This window comes from Girardinichthys multiradiatus, chromosome 20 (genome assembly GCF_021462225.1).
Source record: "Girardinichthys multiradiatus isolate DD_20200921_A chromosome 20, DD_fGirMul_XY1, whole genome shotgun sequence".
Lineage (NCBI taxonomy): Eukaryota > Metazoa > Chordata > Actinopteri > Cyprinodontiformes > Goodeidae > Girardinichthys > Girardinichthys multiradiatus.
In genome coordinates, this window is record NC_061812.1 from 5,256,950 (window position 1) to 5,269,886 (window position 12,937).

At 39.5% G+C, this 12,937-nt stretch overlaps 1 protein-coding gene across 3 annotated transcripts in view; it reads right to left on the reverse strand.

Moving 5' to 3' along the window:
- The window catches only part of ripor3 (RIPOR family member 3), a 54,387-nt gene extending 51,620 nt beyond the window's left edge, over nucleotides 1–2,767 (reverse strand). For 2 of the 3 annotated variants that reach the window (XM_047348873.1, XM_047348876.1), the window contains exon 1: nucleotides 2,484–2,767. The gene's annotated coding sequence lies outside the window, so the exon portion shown is untranslated. Of the gene's footprint in view, nucleotides 1–318; nucleotides 338–2,483 lie in introns of those variants that run through there. The other variant, XM_047348875.1, reaches the window with a different exon arrangement.
- Between the last annotated feature and the right edge of the window lie 10,170 nt (nucleotides 2,768–12,937).

Genomic DNA, 12,937 nt, shown 5'->3' on the forward strand with positions numbered 1-12,937 from the left:
TAATCTCATAATGGGCTTTGAAAAAGAGCCCTCACCTCTAACTGGAGCTTTGTCGAGACGTCTGAACCAATTTGTTTAAATCCAGCAAAACTGAAGAGAACCAATAAAGGATCTCTGGCTCCCCAGAGGCTTCCATCACAGTCATTTGACCAAACCTCCGGCTGGGATCATCCAACAAAAATACAAACTGAGCCTTCCAACATGATAAAGTGTGCAATGCAACAACACTTATGAAAGCAGAGTATCAGAGAGAGCAAAACACAGAGGACGAAAAGAAGAAGAAAGAACAGAGTGGCAAAAGAGGGTGCTGATTCTGACCCGGCTTGTTGTGTTGATGTTTTTTCTGGCAGCCCATCAGCTTGAGCTGCACTCACTGAGGGGTTCATGAGAACCTGATGCTCTGACTCTGAGACTGAAACCTCCTTCTGACGTGACGGAGGGAGGAATGATGGAGAGGAGGAGAGAGGAAACATTGGGAGATGAGTTTAACCAGGCGGAATAATTTTATAATAAAAAAGATCTCAGCCTAAAAGAGTTGCTTCTACACAGTGACTTAGAAACAACCAAACAAAAGAAGAGTAATGCAAGTTCTGCTATTTGGAGAGAGCAAATAACATATAGCTCCGTTCAAATTCATTTTAGGCTTTCAGAAAAGTAAAATGTCTGAATGACTGAATGAAAATGCTACGAGCTGAAGATGTCTTTGAAAGTTTGAACGTAAAGTTTAAAATTCGCCACGGTTCACAAGTAAAATCTGTTGAATGGTTGGAGAATTACAGCAAGCTGCTGTGAAACTGAACCACAAAATAATGACAGTTCAGCCAAAGTTCCCCTCAAGTGGAGTCATGATGCAGCCTTTCTGCACATATGAAACCTAATATCTGAAAATAAACTGACTACACTGCAGAAGGCAATGAAAACTCTAACAATGCATCAGAAGATAACAACACAAATGACTTGTGCTGCACCTTGAATTAATCCTAGAAAGCCAACATCTCTGCTGTACTCTGTATTAGTTCTGTCGCCGTCACTTTCCCTGTTCCTACTTATTCAGTGCTAGGAAAAGGTTTTGCCCCTTTACTAATTTCTCACACTTCCATATTTCAGATCATTAAACAATGTCAAACATGTAAATACATTTAAATCATGATTTCTTTTATTAAGGGACAAACTATTAAAAGCAACCTGGCCCTGTGTGGAAAAGTAATTGCCCCCACTTGTTAAATCAGGAATTAGCTTTAATTAACCATATTTTTGGAAAGCACCTGTATGACAGCACAAAGTAGGCAAAATATCTCAAAAATACATTGGGGCATTTTTTGACACGAGATGTCATCCCCCAATCTAAAGACAAAAAACAAATTCATTGACATCCATCAGTATGGAAATGCTTAAAAAGCCATTTCTAAGGGTTGGGACTCCAGCAAACCAGAGTGAGAATCAGTGTCCTCAAATTGAGAAAAGATGGAATATTAGTGACCCTTCCCAGAAGTGGTCGGCCTTCCAAAATTATTCCAGGATCACATCAGCAGACTCATTTAGCAGGTCACAAAAGAACCCAGTCCTAACTTGTCTCAGTTAAGGTCAGAGTTCATGATTCAGTCTGGACAAAAAGGGCCTCAATGTGAACGTTCCAAGTTCAGAACCATTGTTGACTGCCAAAAACACAAAGGTGCATCTCACATTTATAATATCTTGATGATCACCAGAAACAGACAAATCTTACAATGTCCCTGTGTTTTCAGCAGTGTCTAGGTGGACACAGGGCTGACTACAACAATCATCTTTAAAAGCCTGTATGAATCATTGAAAAAGGAACAAAAACAACATTAGAAAACTGGAAAAATGCCAAAACATGGGTTAAAATTTTGACAACTGAGGTTTTCAGACTATAGTGCACTGATTGCCGTGAGAAAGAACATCTTTAAGACGGAAATATTGATTAGCAAGGCACGCTAAGCTTTTACAGAGGCGTACATATCCTAAAAAGTTCAGAAACCACTTGTCTACACTGTTAACAAGAGACTCCTAGATTATTAACAGTTAAACAGCGAAGCACGGAAAAACATTACTGACATCGGGTCCTGTTCAAGAAAACATGGCAGATTCAGTTCGTCCAATAACCAAATGTTTCCTTGTTTAATAATGCATCCTTCCGCCGATCATCTCTGTCCAGCATAAAATCCCTCCCTGCAGAATGATGTCTACATTTTGTAATCACTACTTCTTACTGTCTTCAGTTGTTCTGTTTTGTTGTTTGAGGTGAAGAAAAATGTGGGTTTTCCCTTAGCTTCACTCCTCGATGGAGTCGCTCCTCAAGGTGAGTTTCCTCTGACTGCTGTCTGTGGCAGGTAAGATACTGACTGCTTCAAACTAACCTATCCTTTTAACAATCCAACAGAACCTTGGATTAAAGCATTAGAAACATCAGACATCAGTAATGCGGCTCGATATAATATATAATGAAAGCAAAGGAAACCTACCATACAGGATGAAGAACCAGTTATTCCCAACTGTCAGTGCAGGTTCAACACACCGAACGGCCGCAGCGGGCGAGTCATATCTAAAGCTGCTTTCTGTGTGTGTGTGTGTGTGTGTGTGTGTGTGTGTGTTTCGGTGGGTTTGGCAGCTGCCTGCTCGGTCCTGATAGCGTTCAGTCTTACAGCAGCTCAGCAGGGTTTTACTACAATGTAATCTAGCCTGGAGACGCTCCGTTTCTCCTTCATCTTCTTCTCATGTCTCCTCATTTCTCATTGTTAGAAACTTTTCTTTTTCCAGCTCTGCCTCTCCTCTCGCCTTAAGTCTGCCTCTCAGCTGTCTCTCCACTCCCATTTTGGAGTTTCTCTCCTCCTCCTTCGGCTCTTCCCACACTTCTCATTCCCCCATCTTCTGATATTTTATATCTCTTTTCATGTTAAAATTCTTGGCAATTCCGGACACATTTTTAAAAATGTTTTTCATAGCTTTTTCCCCTCCTCACTCAAACCCATCATTGATCTTGTTTTTTGTTTTTGTTTTTTATCTCTCCCCCCTTTTTAAACGTCCCCATTTGTTCTCTTTCCCATCCTCTGTCTTCTCTTTTCTTTTGCTTTTAGTTTTAAAAGAAAACTCTGTAAAAGTTCCCACTCCTCCCTTCCTCCATACTTTTGTTCCCCTTCCCCCCTCTCCGCTTGGTGAGTATCATGTTTGGCTTTAAACCAAAGAACTTGGCTCCAGCACAGACCTTATTCATCAGTAATTTGATTGATGGCCAAGCATTCCTCCAAATAAATATTGCACCCTGGAAGGAGGATCACCACCTCTGTGTGTTGGGATCTAAATCTAAATATGAAGTAAAAGACAGAATCTAAAACATTTTCGGTCCCTGGTTGGGAGGCAAAATTTAGGAGCAAAGCAGTTTAATGTTTGTGTTACACATGTAATTCTTTTGCTTATGCATTGTTTTATTCACAACCACATTTGTGGTTCACACGGTCATTTTGAAGAAATGTGCAACCCATGAGAATGAAGAGAGCTATGTGGTTTTGTTACAAACCACCACATCCAGGCCCCTTCTCTCCTCCTGGTTGGAGAAAACAAGACTTTAAGTCTGAACGTTGCAATTAAAATTAAAAGTCCTGTGTGAAATTCTCCGGATCTTCATCCTGACAGTTTGCCTCATCGAAACTCTCAAAACTGTTGTCTTCAGAAATGCACTCCTGAGGTGCTCTCTGGCCATGCAGCAGCAGAATAGTTAGTAATTCCTCTTCCTGCTACGTTTATCCCCTGCATAACAGGAGGTTTTACTCTAAGCGGCTGGTTTTCTAAAGAACATCTTGCTAGTACCTGGTTTGACTCCTTTTTGCATTCAGAACTGCTTTAATTCGTTGTGGCATAGATTCACAAGGTGTTGGAAACATTCCTCGGAGATGTTGGTCCATAGTGACATGGTAACATCACACAGTTCCTGCATATTCCGTGAAATGAATCTCATGTTCATCTACACCTCAGAGCTGCTCTGTTCAATGGATCTGGTGGCTGTGGAAGACAATGAACTCATTTTGATGTAACAAAAAACAAGTTTGGGAAGATTTGAGTTTTGTAACATGGTGCAATAACCTGCTAGAAGTAGCCTTCGAAAGATAAGGGTCACAAATGAGTGGAGGTGGTCAGCAACAATACACCGATAGGTTATGGTGGTTAGATGATGCTAAATTGGTCCTAATGGGCTCAAATTGTGCCAAGAGAATAATCCCCTCACCATGCCACTGTTGATACCAGACAGGAAGGATCCAAGCTTTCATGATGTTTGCTGCAAATTCTGACCCTGACATCTGAATGTTGCCTGTAGCTTCTTGTTCCAAGCTGACAGCTGTGGCACCGGGTTGGATCTTCTGCTGCCTCTGTCTGTTTGCTTCAGGGTTTGTTGTCCATTTGGAAATGATGTTCTGGATACCTTGGAAGTAAGAAGTTGTTATTTAAGCTGTTGTTACCTTTCTGTCATCTTAAACTGCTCTTTCTTTTCTCCTTTGACCTTTGACATCAGCATGGCACTTTTGTCCACACAACTGACCTCACTGGATATTTTACTTTTTCAGACCATTCTCTGTGAACCTGTGAAACTCCAAGTTGATCAATAAAACTTAAAACATGGACTTCCTAGTGGTGGGGACTGCCACCATTGATTGGCAGTTACAACAGTCGGTCACTATGGAGACAGAGTTCAGGTTGGTGGAGAGACATTGCTGATATTGCTGAAGGGGTCACACTGGTTTCTGATGCATGTGACAGGTGGTGCTCTTCTCCTTGGTGCTATTTGACCTCCTAACACCTAACTTCACTGATTTTATCTAGACATTAAAAGTACAATTTTGTTTTACTGTTCACTGTCATCATTTGCGTGAGTTTGAACCCTTAGGTCAAATAATTATTTGTAAACCTGCCACATGTCTTTTTCTCTAGATATGAGGTGGTCCTCACACATAGGCACTGTTCAGAAGAAGGCCCGGGAGAGACTGTACAACCTTCTACAGGAGCTGCTGGTCATCTTCTAAGTGGCCAGCATTCAGTTTGTCTGGTGCGCATCTATCGCTGTGTGATTTGGCTCAGCCGCAAAACAGGACAGGTCCAGACTGCAATGAACAATCAGGTGCACAGAGAGAATCATCAGGGTTGACCTTCCCTCCACCCTGGACCTGTTCAAGTCTAGGGTCAGGAAAAGGGCCTCTAACATCCCTGCAGACCCCACACATCCTGGATACAAACTGTTTAGACTTTTACCTACAGGTTGGAGCTACAGAGCAATATTTGTAAAAATCAGATGCCAAAGAGACACTTTCTTCCATCAGGCTGTCTCTTTAAAGAACACAATGAACACCTTCCAGCCTGATTATCAGCTTCTTTACTGTGAAATAAAATATGCATAGTTTCACTATAACCTGTTTTTTTAAAGAAATAAATATTTGGTGTACAGACACACATATATATAACGTTTATAATTGTTTTATTATGTTTCTTATCCCCGTCTACAATTTTTGTATTTTTATTTATTGTCTGGATGCTTTGGGTGTGTGAAACCTAAGTCAAACTTGTGTTTGTGTGCAAACTCCTGGTCAATAAAGCTGATTCTGAGAATAATGCCATTTCTCTGTTATAATGGTATTATGAGTCACTGTCACATACCTTTTTGTTTTCACATGAAAAGATCATTGTATCGCAACGGTACTTACTGCACTCCTTTCGAAAGGAGCTACAATGTAGTTTTGAACGTTTTTTTCATTTCTATATTATACCTGTTGTCTGGTATTTCCCCATTTGTACTTGTGTAGAAATGTAAAAAATGTGTATGTAATTGAGTCTCAGTAAAGAAAAGAAACACACCTGCAAACATTCCCACAAAGTTTCCAACATAAAACACAGCACGCGTCCATAAGACACTGACACAAACACACATACACGGTATTCACACATGCTGCATCAGTTGGCTGCCAGCTCTGTACTTCAGCTGGCCCATTTACTGCCTCATTGACACATGGCAGGCAGAGATAAGGGCGAAGAGACCACGGTATCCTGTTTATGCCTCTCCACTCCCTCGCTCTAACAGCTGATGGTACATTTGGGTGTGTTTGTGCTGCATGTGTGTTGCTACACGCTGCTGGTGTGACCAGTATGAATTGAGAGTTTAAGATGCTGACGGTGGAGGTTTCAGACATGAGGCTAAATTTACTAAGGTTTTGCACCTGTCAATAAGAAAGTTTGAGCATGCAATTGGAAACTTTTGTATTTATCATTCAAGCTTGGACCACAAGCCTCATTTATTTATTTATGGGAATTTCCAAAGTTTTGAGTACTGAAATAACTCACACAGATGTATTAAATAACCTTTGTTCTTTCAGTTGCACCAGCCTTTTGAGAGTAATATATTTGCCATTTTAGAGGATTCTTAAATTAACACATTTTCAGTGCATCAAAATACAAATTTGTTCAATAATAAGTAAGCTAACATTTTAAAATAAATGAGTGAGATGCTCTGGGGGAGCAGCAGGTCATAATCTTTACAATGAATGGTAGTTTAAAAAAATAGATTTATCATTTTGGAGAACGTCTATGATTGGTAAAACCAGATGAAGGCAAGGTTCCAAAACATTGCAGTAGTAAAAACTGTACTGCTTCAGAAGGTAAAACAATTAGTTATCTGATTAGATTTAAAATATATTTAGTAAAAAATATATTTAGTAAATATATTTTTGTTGCTGTAAAGAGCAGTGTGTTTACTCCAAACTGAGTAATATTTTATGGGGTTCCACAGGGCTCAGCTTTCGGGACAGTTTTGTTTCGTTTTCCATTTACTGCTTCTTGGACATGTCACATGTCTTTTTTTTTTAAATCATCTTTTATCACCTCTACTGCTTTTTGTATTTTCTCCAACTTGGATTAATGAAATGTATTATATCACCCTCAGGGGTTTCCGGTTATAATTGGTCCAAATTACTGCATGAAGGGTTGTGCAACCCCCCCCCCAAACATTCAGATGCTTAATGTGTCAAACATGTCTGAATGCATGATGTCTGAATGTATCAAACATGTATCAACATCTTAAATGTCTTTAACATCCTTTTTTCAGATGTAAAACAAATTTGAACCATGCTTTGTTTTGGTTTAACTGTGTGGACCAATTTAACTCATATTATTAATGCAGCATTGGTGTGTGCCTTCTTGTAATATAAATCTACTTAAAAAAACACTAAATGTGTCCAAACGTTTTCCTAATTTCTCAAATTCTTTATTTTATTCTCGGAAATTGGTATTTTTAAGTAAAAATACGGTTTAAGTCTAATATATTTCAGACATAAAATTTAATATTTAAATCAAATTAACTTTGGTAAGAAAACAGGGGATGCAAGTTTTGTTTAAACAATAAAAACTTTAATGACTTAAACTTTAAAGGTTTAATGGGTTAATAATTGTAGATCATACCTTTTAAAGCACATGTCATATTAGGATGATGTAAGTATGTCAGAAAAAGTGTCAAAACAGGTTTTTGTTTTGTAATTTCTAATGGAAATATAGTTTTTTCTGATGTAAAAACATAAACATATTTTCTACCACTGTAGCATGATGCCCTCTGCTGTTCTTACTTCGCTACTAGATGACACATATTTTTATCATGAGACCAAAAGTCCTAGATGCCAAGAATTGAATTTATTAGCCAGCTATCACAAAGAAAATGGTTCCATTAGCCTAATGTTTAGATTAGAAATCAGCTTTTTCGGCCACAGTTAGCTGATTTTAATCAGATTTACCAACTGCACCACAGCATGTGATGCAAAGCTCAACCATCGGTGTCGTTAGGGCTTGGTTTTCAAAAATGATGCATTAGATGTGAAGCTTCTGTTACAGCAGCAGCAGAATGAATGAGCATCCACAAACAGAAGCTCTGTTTCTGAGTTTTCAAACTCAGTTTAAAAATTTTAAGTTAATTAAATTTGGAACTACATATTTTTAGATTTTGTTGACCGAAGTTTTTTTCCTATATGTCTGTGATTCCAAACAAAGGGGGCCCAGCCCCTTAAGTTAGTCGTGGCAAAGAGAGAGACTACCAACACAAAATTATATCACACTAACAATAAGCCCAGGTGAATCTTCAATTGCGTCAAACGTTGCTTTAACCTGTATTTTACCATTGTGCTTATGCATTTAAAATGATTTAAATTGAACAGGTTTACATTTAAATCGACAGGTTCATGTTTGATTAAAATGCCACTCCCTGCAGACTGACTGTACCATGAGAGGCAGATGGAAAAGTGAGGCGATTTGCAACGTCCTGGTCCTGTTTTAATTATTTTACACAGAGTTTAGTAATCAAAGAAATTAGTGAATCTGAATTTTCACCAAATATTTGCAGCTTTTTACACAGAAGATGATTTGTGGTCATTTTCAAGGTTGTGTTCTTTGCGTTTTGCTCCTGCAGCTAACAGCAAACTTGCAAATAAAACTGAATGGGTGCTCATTTGCTCTTTTGATGGTTTTGATTATATGTTGTAAAAGACAGAGTAGTTAATAGGTTAACCACATTTCTTTTTTTTTTTTTTTTTGCATAAAACAGTTTAACAATGCCACCACAGTCTTGGGAAAATTCAGATAGTTCTGGGTTGAGCTTCCATTGTTTGAGGTTGAACATTGTTTTTATAAACCACCAGCACTGTTGGACCAAGCCTCAGAAAAGCATCCTGAAACTTTTCACATTCGTCCCTCTGAATCAGGGCATTTCTTGTGATCTCAGCGGCTCAGGAGATCAGGAATTCTCTGGGAAATAGTTTTGTTCTCTGATTGTCTAGCTGCTGTTGTTTTGAATATATTTCAATCCCCTTCAGCAGCATGGCGACATGCCCAAGACTCAGCAGATCAGCATCTGTTACCATAGCAACAGCCATGGACCAAGCTAAGGAGCCAACATGGTTCCCAAAGAACAGCTGCAGCAGCTGAGCTGCATCTGTTTGCACGGCTTCACACAGGAGCGACAAACATGTCGTCCTTCGCTTTTAATCCTCCCATTTGTTAAAGAAGCACACGCCACACCACCAATTTTAAATATGCTCAAAAAAACATTATTTTACATTCCCAATTTAAGACAAGTGTCATGCACAGTGAGGTTATGAGATGATGGAAATTAACTGTAATGTTCAACATGTTACTCTGTAGGAAGCCTGAGCGATGAGATAAACTAAAGCATGTCCTGCTAATCTGTGATTTCTGGATTTTTTTCAGTAAAAATTATTTGTCCTTTCATCTTGAAGTGAGCAGCAACCTGCCAGCCTACTGACATCTATAGAGGTTATTGATCAAATGCATATCACAGTGTGGAATCTGTTGAGCATTTATGTCCTGAAACACAAAACCCACAGTTGCATTGTTACAGATATTGACTCTGTGAAGTGGACTTAGCGAGCCAAATAAGCTAAATTTGTCATCTTTAGGCCAAATAAAGAGATATATAAGGAAAGCACAACTAAAACTGAACTATTTAATTTAAGAAATAATCTAAACAATTAAGGTTCTATGCTGAGTTCATGGTGATAAAGTCAACTTGAACCCTGTAAAGTAAAGACGGTAAAAATAAAGTAGGCCATCAGGGTGATGCTCGAAGCTGCAGCAAACTAAAAATACTGCAAACATTTTTAGCATGTGAACATGAGAGCTCATCTTCACAGGTTTAGCTTGTTAGCTCCTAAATGTGCTCAGACTATCTAAAGCTGTAGCTAGAGCTCACAACCTCAGTGATTATTCCCTGTATTTCCATTACTTTAGAGGAAATAAAGAGACTTTTTCCTGGGATACCTGCATATTTTTCAATAACTTCATGTTATTTTAATATTGATATGTGGGAACATGTCACTAGAAAAGCTGACTCTCACTCTCCGCTTTTCTGTCCTGAAATATGATTGGTTTAGAGCAACAAGTCAAGTTAAAACATGACGTGATCATTACCTTCCTATGAAAATATAGTACAGGATTTCTTCAAATGATTCAATTCAATTCAGTTTTATTTATATAGCGCTGATTCACACCTGTCGTCTCAAGGCACTTCACAAAGGGTTTGGAATGCTGCGGGCTGTTGGGGAGGTTAGATTAAACTACTGAGTGTTAGAGTTTGGTCATTTCAGAATGGGCTATGTGTAGGGGTACTAAGTAAAATAATAAACCGATAAAGTTTGTCCATCTAGAGCCCACTGGTGGCTAAAAACCACAAGGATTGGGGGTACCTCTCTCTGTCAGACTGATTATAACCATTGGAAAAGAGAAGGGGTCTCACAGGTAGGAGAAATGGAGGGTGTGTTTGCACCTCAACCTTAACTGAGCCGGTTTAGGCTAAACACCTAATATTCACTTATGTTGACTCAAACAGATTTTGCTTTCGACGCTCAGGTTTCCAACCCTACCCAAGCTTAAATGTGGGCCCTCACTTCTAAAGTAATGACAGAGGCTTGAAACATCCATCCATCCATCCATCCATCCATCCATCCATCCATCCATCCATCCATCCATTGTCCATACAGGATGGCTGGGGGAGCTGGTGCCTTTCTCCAGCGGTAATTGGGCAAGAGACGGAGTACACCGTGGACAGGTTGCCAGTCCATCACACATCGGACAGACAACCTTGCATACACGCTTATATCTAAGGGCAATTTATAAAGACCAATTAACATAACAGTCAATTACTTTGAACTGTGGGAGGAAGCCAGAGCACCCGGAGAGAACCCACACGTAGACATGGAGAACATGCAGACTTGGGTTCAAACTCAGGACTTTCTTGCTGCAAGGCAGCGTCCACAATACCTGATGTACAGGGGTTGGACAATGAAACTGAAACACCTGTCATTTTAGTGTGGGAGGTTTCATGGCTAAATTGGACTAGTCTGGTAGCCAGTCTTCATTGATTGCATATTGCACCAGTAAGAGCAGAGTGTGAAGGTTCAATTAGCAGGGTAAGAGCACAGTTTTGCTCAAAATATTGAAATGCACACATTATGGGTGACATACCAGAGTTCAAAAGAGGACAAATTGTTGGTGCACGTCTTGCTGGCGCATCTGTGACCAAGACAGCAAGTCTTTGTGATGTATCAAGAGCCACGGTATCCAGGGTAATGTCAGCATACCACCAAGAAGGACGAACCACATCCAACAGGATTAACTGTGGACGCAAGAGGAAACTGTCTGAAAGGGATGTTCAGGTGCTAACCCGGATTGTATCCAAAAAACATAAAACCACGGCTGCCCAAATCACAGCAGAATTAAATGTGCACCTCAACTCTCCTGTTTCCACCAGAACTGTCCGTCAGGAGCTCCACAGGGTCAATATACACGGCCGGGCTGCTATAGCCAAACCTTTGGTCACTCATGCCAATGCCAAACATCGGTTTCAATGGTGCAAGGAGCGCAAATCTTGGGCTGTGGACAACGTGAAACATGTATTGTTCTCTGATGAGTCCACCTTTACTGTTTTCCCCACATCCAGGAGAGTTATGGTGTGGAGAAGCCCCAAAGAAGCGTACCACCCAGACTGTTGCATGTCCAGGGTGAAGCATGGGGGTGGATCAGTGATGGTTTGGGCTGCCATATCATGGCATTCCCTTGGCCCAATACTTGTGCTAGATGGGCCAAGGACTACCGAACCATTCTTGAGGACCATGTGGATCCAATGGTTCAAACATTGTATCCTGAAGGCGGTGCCGTGTATCAGGATGACATTGCACCAATACACACAGCAAGACTGGTGAAAGATTGGTTTGATGAACATGAAAGTGAAGTTGAACATCTCCCATGGCCTGCACAGTCACCAGATCTAAATATTATTGTAAAAGAGTGTAAAACCAACCACTGTGTCACACATTATTTAAATACACTGTCTGATGATTTCGCAAAGATAATTCGGACTATAATTCAGATATTTCCAGTACATGAATCTGCTTATAGGGTTTTGTGACCTTGCAGTTATTTAGATGTAATAAAATAATAAATTACCTAATAAGGTAAAGAAAAACAGGCAAAAAAAAGGTCAAACTATCATTAAGATAGTTCAGATCATCAAACAAATTTGATCATTTATTTCAAGATATATGGGGAAAAGCTTTACAGACCCGCGGCCACTCTTGGGAAGGTTCACCACTCTTCCATGTTTTCACCTTTTGTGGATAATTGCCCTTTCTGTGGTTCGCTTAAGCCCCGATTTGTTAGAAATAACTTTGTAAGCCTTTACAGACTGATTGATGTTAGTTGCTTTGTATCTCGTCTGTTGTTGAATTTCTTTATATTGGAGTATGATGTGTTCTTTAAGCCTACTTCATGTCGTCAGAGAGGTTCATTTCGAGTGATTTATTTGGATTCGGCAGGTCTTTCAGTAATCAAGCCTGGGTGGAATTGAGCTCAACTGTTAGAAAATGTGGCTAATTGATGATTTAACAAGGGAGAGTAATTACTTTCTGAAACTGGGCCAGGGTGGTTTGGATAATACCATCATTTGAATACTGCCTTTTGTATTTACCCAGGGAATCTTTTTCTGATAGAAAAATAGGTGTGATGTGAAATCCAAATGTGTGTCAAAAAAGCAAAAAGAGAAGATATTTTTAAGGTGGGCAAACACCATTTCACAGTTTAAACATTAAGTTTTCATTTTAAACGTTCAAATTAACTGCTGTAGATATATTTTCTGCATCTTTAAAATATTTCACCAATTCCTGCTACAAAAATAAAAGAAGTGCAAAGGTTTGCTGCTACAGGATGGATCATTAGCAAGTTATGTGTTACCCTGTGAGTTCAGAAAGCTTCAACACCAAACACAAGCATGCAAAAATTGTTTCATTTTGTAGTTTATATGAACATCCTGCTGAGTTCTATACAAGAGGAGGAGGAAATCCAAAAGGAAACCGACTGAAACTCTCTAAACTAATCTGGACATTTT